Below are 15,125 nucleotides of genomic sequence, written 5' to 3'. Positions count from 1 at the left end.
TTAAAGAGTTTAGCCTTTCATCATTTTTTCTTATTGATCCAAGTTTGTTTTTTTTTGTTGTTTTTTTTTACCTAAAACAGAAATAAGCCCAAATATTATTTATGAATTCAAGTTTTACAAGTTCAAAATGTTGACTCGTGTTTAGGACTTTAATAGTGTGAATGTTTATGAAGCATTCACTCTATTGTGATCCGTTTTTCTTCCGTCTGTCTTTTGACATGATTCTCGTCCCGCAGCTTTTAAGCTATTTCAACAATTCATAAATCAAAATGTTCAGCTCGTTCAGGAGAAGGGTGCTACGACTTTTGGTGCAACTTTAGCTTTTTGAAATCTTTAGCCTTTTCTGCCACTTTTTTCCCTCATAGAAAAAGAATTTAGCTCAATTTACATCCTTGAAATCTTTAGATGTGTTTACAACCTTTTACTGCTTCTTTCACATTTTGTTTTGCTTCAGCTTCTTTCAGCTTCCTTGTGAAAGTTTAAACTTTTTCCAGCTACTTTCAGTTAATTTCAGCTGTGTTTCATCTGTTTTGTGCTCCTTTCAGATTCTTTCTACTAACCACAACATTTTTGTGCTTCTTCTAACTTATTTCTGCTAATTTCAGCTTGTTATGCTTCTTTCAGCTTCTTTCTGCTAGTTTCAGCTTTTTAGCTGTTTTTATGATGACTTTAGCTTTTTCACTAAATTCCACATTTTTTGCACTCATTTCAACTTTTTTCAGCCCAATTCAGCAAAAATGTGCTCTCTCCACTTTCTTCTTGTAAACTTCTTTCTGCTTTTTTTTAATCTACTTTTGCTTATTTCAGCTGTTTTCAATAATTTCCACTTTTGTGCTCATTTCTGCTTCTTCAGTCTAATTGGCTAAACATGTTCTTTCTGGTTTTTGCCTGCCAATTTAAGCTTGTTCTACCTTTTCAGCTAGCTTTTCAGCATTTTTTTAGCTAATTTCAGCTGTTTTCAGATAAACATGTTTTTCATGGTAATTTCTGCTACTTTCAGCCAAATTAACTTTTTCAGCTAATTTCAACTTATGCTCCTTTCAGCATATTTCTGCTAGTTGCAGCTTTTTAGCAGTTTTTATTCTAATTTTAGCTTTTTCAGCTAATTCCACATTTTTTGCACTCATTTCAACTTTTTTCAGCCTAATTCAGTAAAAATCTCTCCACTTTCTTCTTGTAAGCTTCTGTCTGCTTTTTAGCTACTTTTGCTTATTTCAGCTGTTTTCAGATAATTACCACTTTTGTGCTCATTTCTGCTTCTTTCAGTCTAAATGGGTAAACATGTTCGTTCTGTTTTATTCTGCTAACTTATAGTTGTTCTATGTTTCAGCCAGCTTTTTAGCATTTTTTTGTTGATTTCAACTGTTTTCAGATAAACTCATATTTTCATGGTAATTTCTGCTACTTTCAGCCAAATTAACTCCTTTCGGCTAATTTCAACTTATGCTCCTTTCAGCATATTTATGCAAGTTTCAGCTTTTTCTACTTTTTCAGCCACTGTTTTATGCCAATTTTAGCATTTCCAGCTAATTCCACATTTTTAGCCCATTTTCACTCTTTCCACGTCCTTCTGGTAATTTAAGCTTCTTTCTGCCTTTTCAGCTACTTCAAAATAATTTCCTAATTTTTGTGCTGATGTCTGCTTCAGCAAATATGTGTTCTTTCTACATTTTTCTACAAATTTAGGCTTTTTCTTCCATTTCAGCATGTTTCTCTTAAGCTACTGCTCATTTCATTTAATTTCTTCTGCAATAAACATTCATGCTGCATTTTCGCAGGAAATGCAACTTCTCTTAAAATATCTGTTTGTTTTTAAATGTTCGGTGAAAAGAACTTATTATGATTGTTTTCAAGTAAAAAGCACCACAAAGTAAACTTTCAAGTCAATTTGATTTAAAATATTTATTTATTTATTTATTGCTTAAATTGTGTTGTTGGTTTCAGATGACTAGAAACAGTCCTGTAAAGATAATGTAATTAATGTTATTGTCTAAAATGTGTTATTGAAATATTTATTGTAATATTTGATATATAGAAAATTTAAAAAAACACATTTTGTTTTGGTTTTTGAAATCTATGACGTCAAACACGCAACTTTAACAAGCAAATTGTCAGATTTTAGGTGTTCTACGTTACAAAGTTTATCAAAATAGTGAAAAAAAAACCACTTATTTTCTATTATTCTATAAAAGTTGTTAATTTTATGCTTTATAAAACGACTTGAATGTGTTTAGTGATTGAATCAGCTGCAGCTTTTTAAATGTAACAAATAAAAGATTATTTACAGTATTTATTCATTAACGACAAAGTGAACGTTTGGGACATCACCGAGTTTTAAAATGTTTATCAAATTATTTTTTAGATTTATGGGATGATTTTTTGGCAAAAATTTTTATTAAAATGTGCCCAAGTTGAGTTGGACAGTTCTTTTTTTTTTTTTTAGAAAGTCTTTATTTGTGTCAAACTGAACAACATAATAATAAAAAATAAAAAGAATTAGGCTTCTATTCCCTAAATGTTGTTAAAAACTGTTAATTGTGTCCAGCTTCTGTACAAACGGGTTCATAAAAATACAAATACATTCTGATATGAGAGTAATATTTGTGAAATAAGTGACATTTGAACATGTTTCTCAGATACAGCAAATAGAAAACTGGAAATGTCTTGATGGGATTTGAATTTAGCTTTAAAACCTTTAAATCGTTGTGCAAAACAAACTAAACCCTCAAATACGAATAATTTCAGAATTGTGCAGGAAAACAGAACTTTTCCAACTCTGCACCTCGAGACGTTGAAGCTCTCAGGTTGTTGAGGCGATGCCTTTAACACACGCACACGCGCACACGCTCACACACACACACACACACACACACACACATCCTGAGGATCCTGAACCAGGTCAGCTGATCTGAAGTGTCTCCTGTGGTTTTTCTCCCTAAATATGAGATAATCTGACTTCAGATCAGCTGTTAATTTGAAATCCTCACCTCTGAACTCTTTATTTCTCTGGGTTCAAGCTTAAAGAAACACATTAATTAATATTTTTTTTCTTTCGAATCAAGAGTGCACATTGTTGCACAAGTTAATTATAACTTAGTAATAATTAAGAATAATAATTCTTGTTTTATTGCAGGTTTTGTTCTGTTTGTGGAACTCAAAATCTGTCCACGTTTGGTTGATTTCATTTAAAAATTGGGAGGTTTGTTTGATACTTTTGGTTTTGCTCTAAATCAAGTCAAATTTATTGTCGTTAAATTAAAATGAATTCGGTTGAATTTCCGAACTTGAATCAAAAAATACGACGAGGCGAAAGAAACGGTAGAAGTGACGCGTATTTGTTTAATGAAGTGTCTTCAAAACAGTTTAATGTGAAATATTTTTCATAAGCTCGAAGAAGAAACGCGTTGATTCTTCAGAAAACAGTTTTATTGGTTGAGTCGGGGTTTTATTGTCATAAATCACTTCATGTTTGTTCCTCTGAAGAAGTTCAAACCCGGATCGATTTCTTCTGCTGATTAAATCAAGATCTAACTGCGTGTTACCTGCTGCAGCAGCTCGGGGTCAAAGGTCACCTCGAGTTGTGTGAGCATGTCATTGAAGCAGCTGCTGCTTGTTTCCTGGTGTTATTCTGCCCTCTAGTGGCTGCTTGGTGGAACTACTGCAGATTTTACAATATTTTGGTTTCACCATTTTTTTTATATTAATTTTAATTACTTAAAAAAAATGCTGTTTTACAGTTTTAGAGAGATGTACATAAATCCATACATTTGTAGTTTTTTTTTTTATTATTGCTACAAACTGGAAAAGAACCAGAATTAATAACTTAAGGTTGTTTAAAACCTTAAGATTTCTCTTGGTTCCTACAATAATAATTAATTAATTTGCACAGAAAACCAGACAGTTACTAATATAATTTCAAACATCATCACTCACTGTCCTGAAAAGCAAATGATCATGTAATTTGTCTGTCTGTTAGTAAAATATCTCATGAACAACTGGACAGATTTTAATGAAAAGTCCTCGAAAGCAATCACTAGATGGACATCTACAAGTGATTAACTTTTGGAACTTATCCGATTCAAGATGGCTGCTGTAGACTATCAACCTTAGCAAACGTGAAAATGTCTAGAAGTCGGCCAATTTTAAATTTTTTCAGCAAAGTCTTGGTGCGGTAGTAGCTGACAGTCTTGTGCAACACATACTCTGAACACTAACAGATGGGACGAGATCTTTGATAGAATGGTGGTGTGCAAGATGGCCGATGTCCTGCAAGAATTTTATTTTATATTTTAACAAGTTCAGTCTTTTACAGGTTGTTTAGCGATGAATCACTTTTTTTAAAGTGCATTTATTGTGATGTTTTAAAGCTGATTTGAATAAAACACAGAACAGGTCCCAGACCCTGACCCGTCTAATGGCTGTTTGGATCAAACGTCATAGTCTTCATCGTTTTATCAGTAATGAGATCCATTCTTGAAATTCCTACCAAAAAAATGTGAATATTTCCAGCATATTTATATATTTTGTGTAAAAAAAAAAAAAAGGGAGTTAAAAATGGCGCCCTCTCCTCTGATTGGTCAGCGACAGTGGTGTGATCAGGCCCCGCCCACCTCCTTGTGCTTCAGCTTACTGTGAATCAGAATTTAGTTACTAGAGCCATTTTTGGGAATAACTTTCCTTTACCAGCTCTTAAAAGAGATGTTTGTGACTTTAAATAAACAACACACTTCAGAAAATATGAAGAACGTGAACTGGTTTTGATCCAGCAGCTTGTAGAACCTCCTGTAGCAGCAAGAATTCCCAGTAGTTGATTTCTGTTGGACTCTCCCACATGGTTGTGGAGAAATTTTGGCCCACTGTTCTTTCTAGCTTCGCTTCAGATCATTGATGTGTATGCTCAGATCTCTGAAGGTGTGTCCACAGTGTCTCAACCAGGTTGAGATTCTGGACTTTGACGAGCAAGTAGGTTAACTGGAACAGATGAATTGAGTTGATTTGAATGTAGGAAGAGGGTCAATCGAATTTCCCCCCTTGGATTAATAAAGTATCTTATCTATGGATCTATCTGTTGCAGATGTCAGGATGAAGAGAGTTCCAGAGTCAGGAAGCAGAGTGGGATTTTGTTTCCCATGGTGCTGAGGTGGATAGAAGAGGAAGAATGGAGGGAACGGGAAGGTGTGGCGATTTGCCAGGGATCAGATGGATAAGGAGGGGCGAGGTTGTGGATGGCAGCGTTTTCGCTTGGATTCTGAATGTGACCAGGAGCCGGTGGAGTTGCTTTACGACTCGGGTGATGTGAGGAAATGATGGGGTTTTCGGTAGTGATGTGGGAGTTTTGAACCGTTTGAAGCTTTCGTGGGGATTTGTAAGGGAAACCGAAGAGGAGGGAGTTGCAATAATCAATTTTGGAAACATCAAGACTATGAACAAGGATGGAAGAAGAGTGTGGAGAGTGGGAAGGAGAGAGTCGATGAATGTTTCGTAGGTGGAAATACGCAGATCGGGTAATGTCATTGATGTTGGAGAGAAATGAGAGGCTGCTGACAAGAATAATTGGCCCGTGTCTGCCATAACTGTAAGAGCCCTTGAGCACCAAAACACTTTTGGAGGGAGCCGGACCTTCGGATGGCCGACATGAGGAGGAGCCAAGGAGCTGTCAGCGGGGAGAGAAAAACTGCTGACTTAGCTGCTGTGTTGATGATCATTGTCCCGTTGACCCATTTGGTCCAAGCTTCAGCTGCTGAAACAGATGTCCTCTTGTTCGACTCTAGAACCGTTTGGTCTACAGAAGAGTTCATGGTCAACTCAATGACTGACAGGACGCCCGATCCATCAGCCCTCCACCACCATGCTCGCAGTAGATCTGAAGTGTTTTCTGCTGTGCATTCTGGGTAAACATCTCTCCTTTGGTCTGGTTTTGTTCTAGAACTCCTGGGTTTCCTTCAGATTAAACTTTTCAGAACTATGTCACGCCGCCATGTTGTTAGTAGACAGTAGAAGCTTTCTCCTGCCGCCCTTCCAAGCACTCTGTCTTATCGTCCTATCATGACCTTGAACTTGTTTTTCATCTTTATTTTTAATTGGCCTTATTGCACTGTTTGAAGGAACGCGCACAGGAACAACACAAGGGTTCCCAACCCTGGTCCTTGAGGAACACCATCCTGTATGTTTCAGTTGTGTCTCTGCTCCGACACACCTGATTTTAATTAATGGGTGATTAACAGGCTTCTGCAAAACATGAGGAAGTAATTAAATCACTGAATCAGGTGTGTTGGAGCAGGGAAACAACTAAAACATGCAGGATGGTGTTCCTCAAGGACCAGTGTTGGGAACCACTGCTTTACAGATTGAAGTATGGTGAAGCCTGTGAGCCCGTAGAGTTGTTGGTTTGAGGGCTTTTGTTAGCCTGCTAAATGTGTTGTTTGCTTTTCTCCCAAGTGTCGAGTTTATCAATCATTGTCTTCCAGACTTCAACTTGCTCTATTTTCATGTAGGCTTTGATTGGAGCTCTTGTCTACGCTTACCTCTGAGTTCTTAATCGTCTTTTTGTTTCTTATTTGATTTGACATCACAGTAATACGCTGCTGAGATCTGCCCGTAGACCTGCGTTCTGTCACTCATCGCCTCCTGTTCGTTAAGGAGTTCAAGGTCACCGTAGAGCTATTCTCAGCTCGTCTTCTCTTTGATCTGTGTCGCAAAACGACAAGGTAACGCAACTCGGGGCGGGGGGGAGTCAGCTGTGTTACAGGAACACTTCCACGGATCGGGAAAAAGGAAATCAATCCTGCCTGACAGTGTCTTCAGGATACTCTGACCTGACCGGACCATCAGACACGCTCGCATACGTGTAAAGGCGTGTTCTCACACACACACACATGGTCCAAATATAGCACATGTACACACTGCAGCTGGCTCCATCAGACACATGACCTCTGTCAGCTCTGCCTTGTCTCGTCGAGGTGCATCAAAGAGACGAGGTGTCAGCCTAAAAGTTCATCACAAGCACAAAGACTGAAAATTGGAGCAGCAGAGATTAGGGTGTAAGATTTAAAGCTCTTTTGGTCAGTTTGGACAAAAAGCCACAATGATGGCGTTGCAGAGAGTCACAGCAGCAAGGGGCTACTAGAAAGGTTTTGTGTCGTGAAGTTTGAACGTGTTGAAAGAAATTCCCCACGTTTTTTTCTCGAAGTTGTCAAGGTCAGCTCAAAACTTAGTTTCTGTAACTCTACAGCTGTCTGTGGACACAGCATCCCTTTATAATCAAACATATTCTAAGGTCTAAAATATGTGACAGATTATTAGGGCCACGCTAAGAAAAAAAATTACGAGAAAAAAGTAATGTGTTACGAGAATAAAGTTGAAATATTATCAGAACTTGGACATGAAAAAACAGTATTACAACTGCGGTAAAATGATGAATATTGAGCATCTTGTTAAGTTATACTTTGGTATTGGTTTTACAAATAAGCAAATACTTAATCAGTTAGCACATCAGCATCAGATTATTATCAGTTTCAGGACTTTGAAATGATTGTACAAATGACTATGCCTGTTCCAAAGAAAAAAAACACACATATTTGGAATATATTGCTTCTTTTGTGGAAGAGGAGCTTTCTGGCAGCGGTTGGTGGTTATATCTGCGGGCCCTTCAAAGAGTAATATGACTTTATTCTCATAATACTATGACTTTATTCTTGTAATTTTAGTACTACTTTCTCGCAATGTAATATTTTTTCCCTTAGCGTGTCCCTAATACTCTGTCATAAAATCAGAATCAGAATCAACTTTATTGTCATTGCACAGTTAAGTACAGCGAAATTACGTTCCATACAGCCATCTGGAGGCCAGATGGAAGTGCACAGGAGCTGCAGCTTCTATTAAGCGCTGCCCTTATCACTTAGATAACTATCACTAAGGAAAAGGGGAAGAAAGCAGTAGGAGAGAAGATATTTAAAAAAGATCTCTCGCACTGTGTCCTTGGACACAGGGCACAGTTTTTTCTTCTTCTTTCGGCTGCTCCCTGCGTTAGGGGTCGCCACAGTGAACTAAGTCGCACGAAGACTTGGCAGTTATTTTTACGCCGGATGCCCTTCCTGACGCAACCACAGACCACCAAGCTACCACAGCCCTCTGTGTGGAGCAGAGAGTTGCTATCTAGGACACCCGGAGGAGCAGATGGTGGGGGTTAAGGGCTTTGCTCAAGGGCCCAGAGTGGGACGAATGAGGGTGGGAGCAGTTGTGGGTGCTTCGCCTACCCCACCCACATTTTTGATGTTGTCTGTAACGGGGCTTGAACTGGCGATCTTCCAATTACAGGCCCACCTTCTCTAACCTCTGCGCCACCACTCCCCAAAGGGCACAGTGTAAGGCAGCAAAAAGCTCTACCTCCATGCAAGCAACATACTGTAGATAGACATAATACATATGCATGTGGAGTGGGTAGGGGGAAGGGGTCCCAGCACGACCGCCAGGTGAGCGACGCAGCCCTTTGGCACCTTTGCATCTCCTAAGTTGTTGCAGCAGGGGAGACAATGAGAGAGGCCCGTGAAGGCATGAGTTTGAGGGGAGTTGTAGCATAGTCCAGAGCCAGCCATAAGAGCTGTTTGTTTATCAGCCAGCTCGGCTGAGTTCCGACACTGGTCCACGTCCTTGGGGATATGAGGGGAGGAGGTGAGGAGGGGAGCAGAGCATCTTATTTCTAGGGTTGCACCATTCCACTTTTTCCACTTCCGATACCGATATCTGAGGTTTAGCATCTGCCGATACCGAACCGATACCGATCCGATGCAGAAAAACAGTGCTGAATTTCAGTCAACAAACTCAGCGTGCTCTTTAGGGTGAAATCTCTGGAGATGCTTGATTAAGTTGGTAGTGTTATAACTGGAAGTTTTAGTGACGCCCCCTGGAACCGTCGCTGTGCACGTATTGCACATAGCTGTCGAATGTGTTGGCTAAGGTAATGTGAAATAGTTCCAGACGGCTCATCCTTTCACTCGCTCCGTTTTGAAAACAATCTGTGTGGTGAGTTTGCTAGCACGTGACATCACTCAGAGCACAAAGCATAGAATTAGAGTGAATAGATCTGCCCAGTCATGTCACCGATACCCGATCCAGAAGTTTTCCGATATAGGGGCTGATACTGATGTTTGTGTCGGATCAATGCATCTCTATCTCAGTTTCTCCTTGGATGTTATGGAAACAAGTAGTCTTCCAAAGCCAGAGCCAGAATCAGATTTCAACATTGTTTTGGGTCAGGCCGAGCTCGTTAATTTCCGCGTCTGCCTTTACAGTCTCCCTAGTACATCTCATAGAAACTCCAAACAGCCAAATTACGCCGAAGTCGGGCTTATAACTTCTCCAAGATCTATTCCTTCCAACCATCCGTGAACAGTGCCTCAAAGTTCCACAGTCCAGCCTGCTCAGCTCTGATACAGGTCCACAGGTAGTTCGCACAGAGTCTTGAGTGTTGCCAAGCCTGGCACACACATTCCACACAGCTTAAACAGCTGCTGACGTTTCCAAATTTGTCGATAATCCAGATCCAGATTTCCACCGACTCCAAAAGCAGAATCCAGTTATCATAAATCAAATTATGTTTCCAAGGCTCTTCTTCACCCTGTCTATATCTAAAAATATGATAAATAACTATTAAAAAAGTGTAAATCTGCCTGTTTTATTTCTAAACTGTATTCCCATAGATTAAATTATAAATGTGGATACGATGAGGGCAACCAAATGATGCATGCGACTAGAGTAGTTTAGCAAACAGTGAATGCAAAGAATAAGATGTGACTTTAAAAATGTCGTTGTGCAAAATGTGGCCTCACAGCTTGCTGCTCGCTTAATTTTAAACACACAGAATTCTGTGAAACTAGCAGAATTTTTTTTCAATTTGAGAGTATCTAAAATTCTGCATCTCACTGGGCTGCATGGCTTTGGTTCGAAAAGTTTACGAGAGCTCTTAATGAGTTGCGAGGAAATTTAAACTGCACTACTTTCTCTCAGAAAGGTCAGATTTGTTGCAGGCATCTATAACCCGTCACCAATTCAGTTTCCGTGAATCACAAAGTGCAAAAACTTTGGAAGAACTTTAGATTTTGACGCCTTACAGTATGAAACCAAACTGCGATAGTTTAGAGAAGAATCAAAGCTGAGCGTTCCGTCCGCAGCAGCGTGAAGACGTGCTGCAGCTTCTCCGAACGTCTAACGTCTGATGAGAAAACGACCGCTGAGCAGGAATGGCCCAGATTTCTCAAACATCGCAAACCTTCCCACAAATGTCAGAAATTTGTGATTTTGTCACAAGAATGCAACATTAGTGCAATAATTTTGTGCATACTCTGCAAATCTCGAGAGTTTGTGTGATAAAACACAAAGTAGCTGTAATTTCTAGTGAAAGTCTGCAAACTTTCAATAATTTACAACTAGTCCAACTTGTCTCTGTTCCTTTATCGCCCGTGGCTTTAAATGAAAAGGAGGTAATGTTTTTGCTTATGTCTGTGCATTTGTTAGCAAAATATCAGATTAAGCACTTTTTTTCATTCAACCTTTATTTACACAGGTTAGTCTCATTGAGCCTCGGGGACTCATTAACAAGAAAGACCTGTTTTTAACAAAGAATGATGACAACAGTGAACAACAAAGACAACAATAGACAATCATAAAAGAAGGCATACTAATAGACAAGAGCAAGTTATAGAAAATGGTATTAAAAAAAACAATAGAATTGTGAAGAGGGTGGGTCCTTAGACTGAGCCTTGTGGTACACCATTCAAGATTAAGATCAGATAAAGATTAAGCACTTTATCTAAATTAAGATGTTTGCCACAAATATATGACCTTTAAAAACACAAAGATGTATGTAACTCGGACAGTTTGACTCAGGATTTGGTGTGGTAGTAGCTGAGAGTCATGCCCAACACAGGCTGTGAAAGGTGGCCTATAAGAATTTATTAGCTATGACCAAAACTGCTCCAACTCTGTTCGTTCTCTCAAAGGCGGCAGGCGATCCTTTATTTCCTTGCTTCTGTTGCCAGATAAACTCATACAAGAAGTCGGACCAGATGCTTCTCCTGGGCCTTTTTAAAGACCAGATCTGTGTGAGCTGGCGTCACTCCGCAGTGGTCAGGTGGTGGTGGGTCACCGAGCGCCCCACCCGCCTCCTAATTACAACAGGGAGCGTTTGTCTGCACCGTTGCCCCCCCACCTCCTCCTGCCTGGAATCACAGGGAGTCTGAGGACGGTGGTAGGGTCGCGTCGAGTTTACAGCAGGGGCACGCGTTTCTGACAAATGTGCCATCTCCATAATTAGCTGGAAAGCAACATATGAAACATTAAAGACGCCGGGCGCTGACGACAATCAAAACATTTCATTTGTTGTCAATTATTCATTACTTTGAAGGTTCTGAAGGGGTCGTTAATATGGAAATAAGCTCCCGATGCTAACAAGGTTGGAGTATCTGATTCCAAATCATCTGAGCGCAGCTCACTTCCTTTCTTTCCGTCCCTTTTTGCCTTTTTTTGGTCTGATTTTGTCTCTTATTCATGAAGTCTGCTCTTCAAGTGCATTCATGTTTCTCGCTCTCAAACAAGCTGCGTTCAGACACGTTAGGCTCCATTTGATGGAGCTCTTTGATAGCTTCACGTGGAGCTCCGACGCCAGTGAAGCCAAACCACCCAAAACGAATCCAGTGTTTACTCCGCACCTGACTTTATTATTAATGCGCGCTGTCGCCGCAGACCTGCCAAGAGCGCGGTCACCAAGGTTCCCGTATGTAGCTTTTCACGGTTTACTTCTCCTACAATTAATTAAGAGGATGAAAAGTCCCGCGCAGCGGTTCGCCTCTGCAGCTACCTTTGCCAGCTGTCACACTGGAAAGACGCGAAGTGGAAAAATTAGCCCGAGGCCGTGGCTATTTGAGGTAATTAGTTCTGATTCATGCAGCTCTCCATCCCTATTACCTGTTAACTGGTGTCACCACCGGCTGCCCGGGGAGCTGTCTGGCTTTACATGAAGCCCAGAAATGTTTGAAGTAATCTGTCGGAAATCATTCGGGATCAGAACTCGGCTTCTGTCAAAACTGTAAGATAAACAAAATAAAGCTAATGAGTGAAACGTTCCAGACGACCTGCATCACGAACAAACTTGTTTCCCGTCTTGGCTCAAATTTGGCCTAATTAAATCCTTCGGTGCTGACCAGGAACAGCAGGACGGAAGTGTAGGTTTGAAGGTGGCAGCTTAAGATGCGTGTGCAGGATGAGAATACCTCGTCTTAATCTGAAATTATTTACTGCTCATACGACTCCGAGGTTGATGTGATGTCAGTTAGGTCATCTGGCCCAGACCTCGTCCACTGGGACGGTTTCTGTGGCTGCAGTTTTTTTTTTTATTGTTTCAGGTTTACGCTCACACGGGAACAGTGATGAGAGAGTTGAGTGGTGAGAAAATGTGATTTTAACTTTTTTTAGTCAATTATTGAAAATCAAAGTTCATGCTCAATAATTCAGGTTAAAAAAAAAATCCAACAAAGTTAAATCAGGTTATCTGGACAGATTATTATTATTTTTTTAATAAATGTTTCGTTTTCCATCCAAAGGACTTCATCAGTCCAAGAAGCCACAATAAACTCAGTCCCATAAGTGGCTTACTCACATAGTGGGCCAACCAGTTTTATGGTGATAAGATGGTTTCTGGGGCCCACCCTCTCCCCCGTCGACTCCTCTGAAGCAGCCATAGTCAAAGTGGTTCAAAACATCAAATCAAAACTGGTTGGCCCACTATGTGGAGTAAGCCACTTATAGCACGGAGTTTGTTGTGGCTTCTTGGACTGGTGAAGTCCTTTGGATGAAGGACGAAACGTCTCAACATAAAAAATAAAATGGCCAGAGGACCTGACTTAACTTTGTTGGATTTTTTTACCTGGATTATTGCGCATGAACTTTGATGTTTTGAACCACTTTGGCTATGGCTGCCTCAGAGGAGTGTACGGGGGAGAGAGCGGGCACCAGAAACCACCTTACCACCAGCAAACTGGTTGGTCTACTATGTGAGTGTGCTGCTTGTGGGACTGAGTTTGTTGTGGCTCCTTGAACTGATGAAGTCCTTTGGATGGAACGTCCCAACAAAAAAATAAACTGGACCTGAATGGTCTTGGTTGAATTATTGAAAATATTTTTCAACCTGATATCCGTTAGCACTGTGAGTGTGTTGTGGATGACGCTCAGCTACTACCACACAGTTTTAGCTCAGGCTCTGCTAAATTAGCTGATTTGTTGCCACTTTTGTGTTTGCTCCGTTTTGATTTTCTGTGGCGGCCATCTTGAGTCAGATCAACATCAGACGAGTACTTTGAGTGCCATTAGAATTCATCCATTGGTTCAATAGATATTTTGCTAACAGACAAACATAGATAACTACATTATTTGCTGGCCTTCACGTAGGTGGTTTATAATTAATCCTCTAAGATTTGAGTAAAAATAAAAAGCTGGTCCAGTGTTTCATGGCTTTGTCAAAGTCCGCATTGTTTCTCCTGAGTCCGAGGTTGGAACATCAACTTCTCCAAATATCGTTTTAAAATCTTTTTTCTTTTTTTATCACATTTTTTATTATTTGCTATGACACCACAAATGTCACATTATAATAAACACCCAGGCTGAAATATGTGCTTAAAAGTAAATATTGACAACCGGGATATAAAACAACAAAACACAAAATGACCCCAAATGCTGCAAACTACAGAGACGAATATCAAGGACTACAACTACCATGAAGAGCTGTAAAGCTCCGAGACAAAGAAAAGTCGTAAACTGGTGGAACGAAGAGAATGAAAACTGACGAGAAAAACACAGCAGGGACCCAAAAAATGCAGAGAGATCAGTGAATGGCACAAAGACAACATGTAAACAAACAACAAGCACTACCACAACAAACTGAATGTCTAGTTGATATATGATTTTAATTTATCCCCGAGGTTAATGAGATATTTTGCTAACAGAATAACAAATGAACACACGAAGACAAAAACATTAATGTCAAACTTTGCCTTTTGGGATAATAATAACTGGAGAAATTGCATTTCCTGTGAAAATGCAATGTGGATGCTTATTGCAGAAGAACTTGCTGAAAAACAGCTAAAATTAACTTAAAAAAAACATGCTGAAATTTTGCTGAAATGGAAGAGCAAGTCTTAAATGGTAGAAGAAATCAGAAATACTCATGTTTGCTAAATTATGTTTAAATAGGCAGAAATCAGCACAAAAAAAACTAATTTAGCTATAAAAAAAAAAAAACTGAAATTAACCAAAAAAATAGCTCAAGAGTTGCGCAAAAGTCAGAAAGAAGTGAAGAGAGCACATATCTGCTGAATTGGGCTGAAAAAAAGTTGAAATGAGTGCAAAAAATGTGGAATTAGCTGAAAAAGCTCAAATTAGCATAAAACTGCTAAACAGCAGCTGAAATAGCAGAAGAAGATTAAACTTGTAAAAATTAGCTGAAAGGAACATAGCAAGCTGAAAATAGCAGAAAGAAGTTAGAAGCACAAAAATGTTGTGGTTAGCAGAAAGAATTGGAAAGGAGCACAAAACAGCTGAAAGTAGCTGAAACAAAGTTTGCACAAGGAAGCTGAAAGAAGCTGAAGCAGAACAAAATGTGAAAGGAGCAGTAAAAGGTTGTAAACACATCTAAAGATTTCAAGGATGTAAAATGAGCTTGATTCATCTTTTATGAGAAAAAAAAGTGGCAGAAACAGCTAAATATTTCAAAAAGCTAAAGTTGCACCAATACCAAAAGTCATAGCAGGATTGTCCTGAAAGAGCCGAACGTTTTGATAAATGATTTGTTGAAAAAGCTTGAAAACTGCGGGACGAGAATCGCTCCGAAAAACGTGCAGAAGAAAAATGGATCACAATAGTGTGAATGTTCTGTAAACATTCACACTATGAAATAACTTTTTGTTTAGTGTCACTGTTTTTTTTTAATCAAAGTCTAAAAAGCTTCCAAACTGTCTTCTCTTGTTTCAGCTCTGTATAATTTTGTTTATCAGTACAGTAAATACTTTTTAATTTTTTTTTACAGTAGTCTCAAGAAAGAACAGCCGCTCTTAAATAATTTATTCTCACATCAGCGC

Source organism: Nematolebias whitei, chromosome 23 (genome assembly GCF_014905685.2).
Source record: "Nematolebias whitei isolate Nwh7 chromosome 23, NemWhi1, whole genome shotgun sequence".
In the NCBI taxonomy this organism is placed as follows: Eukaryota; Metazoa; Chordata; class Actinopteri; order Cyprinodontiformes; family Rivulidae; genus Nematolebias; species Nematolebias whitei.
Note: the sequence above shows the minus strand (reverse complement) of the source record.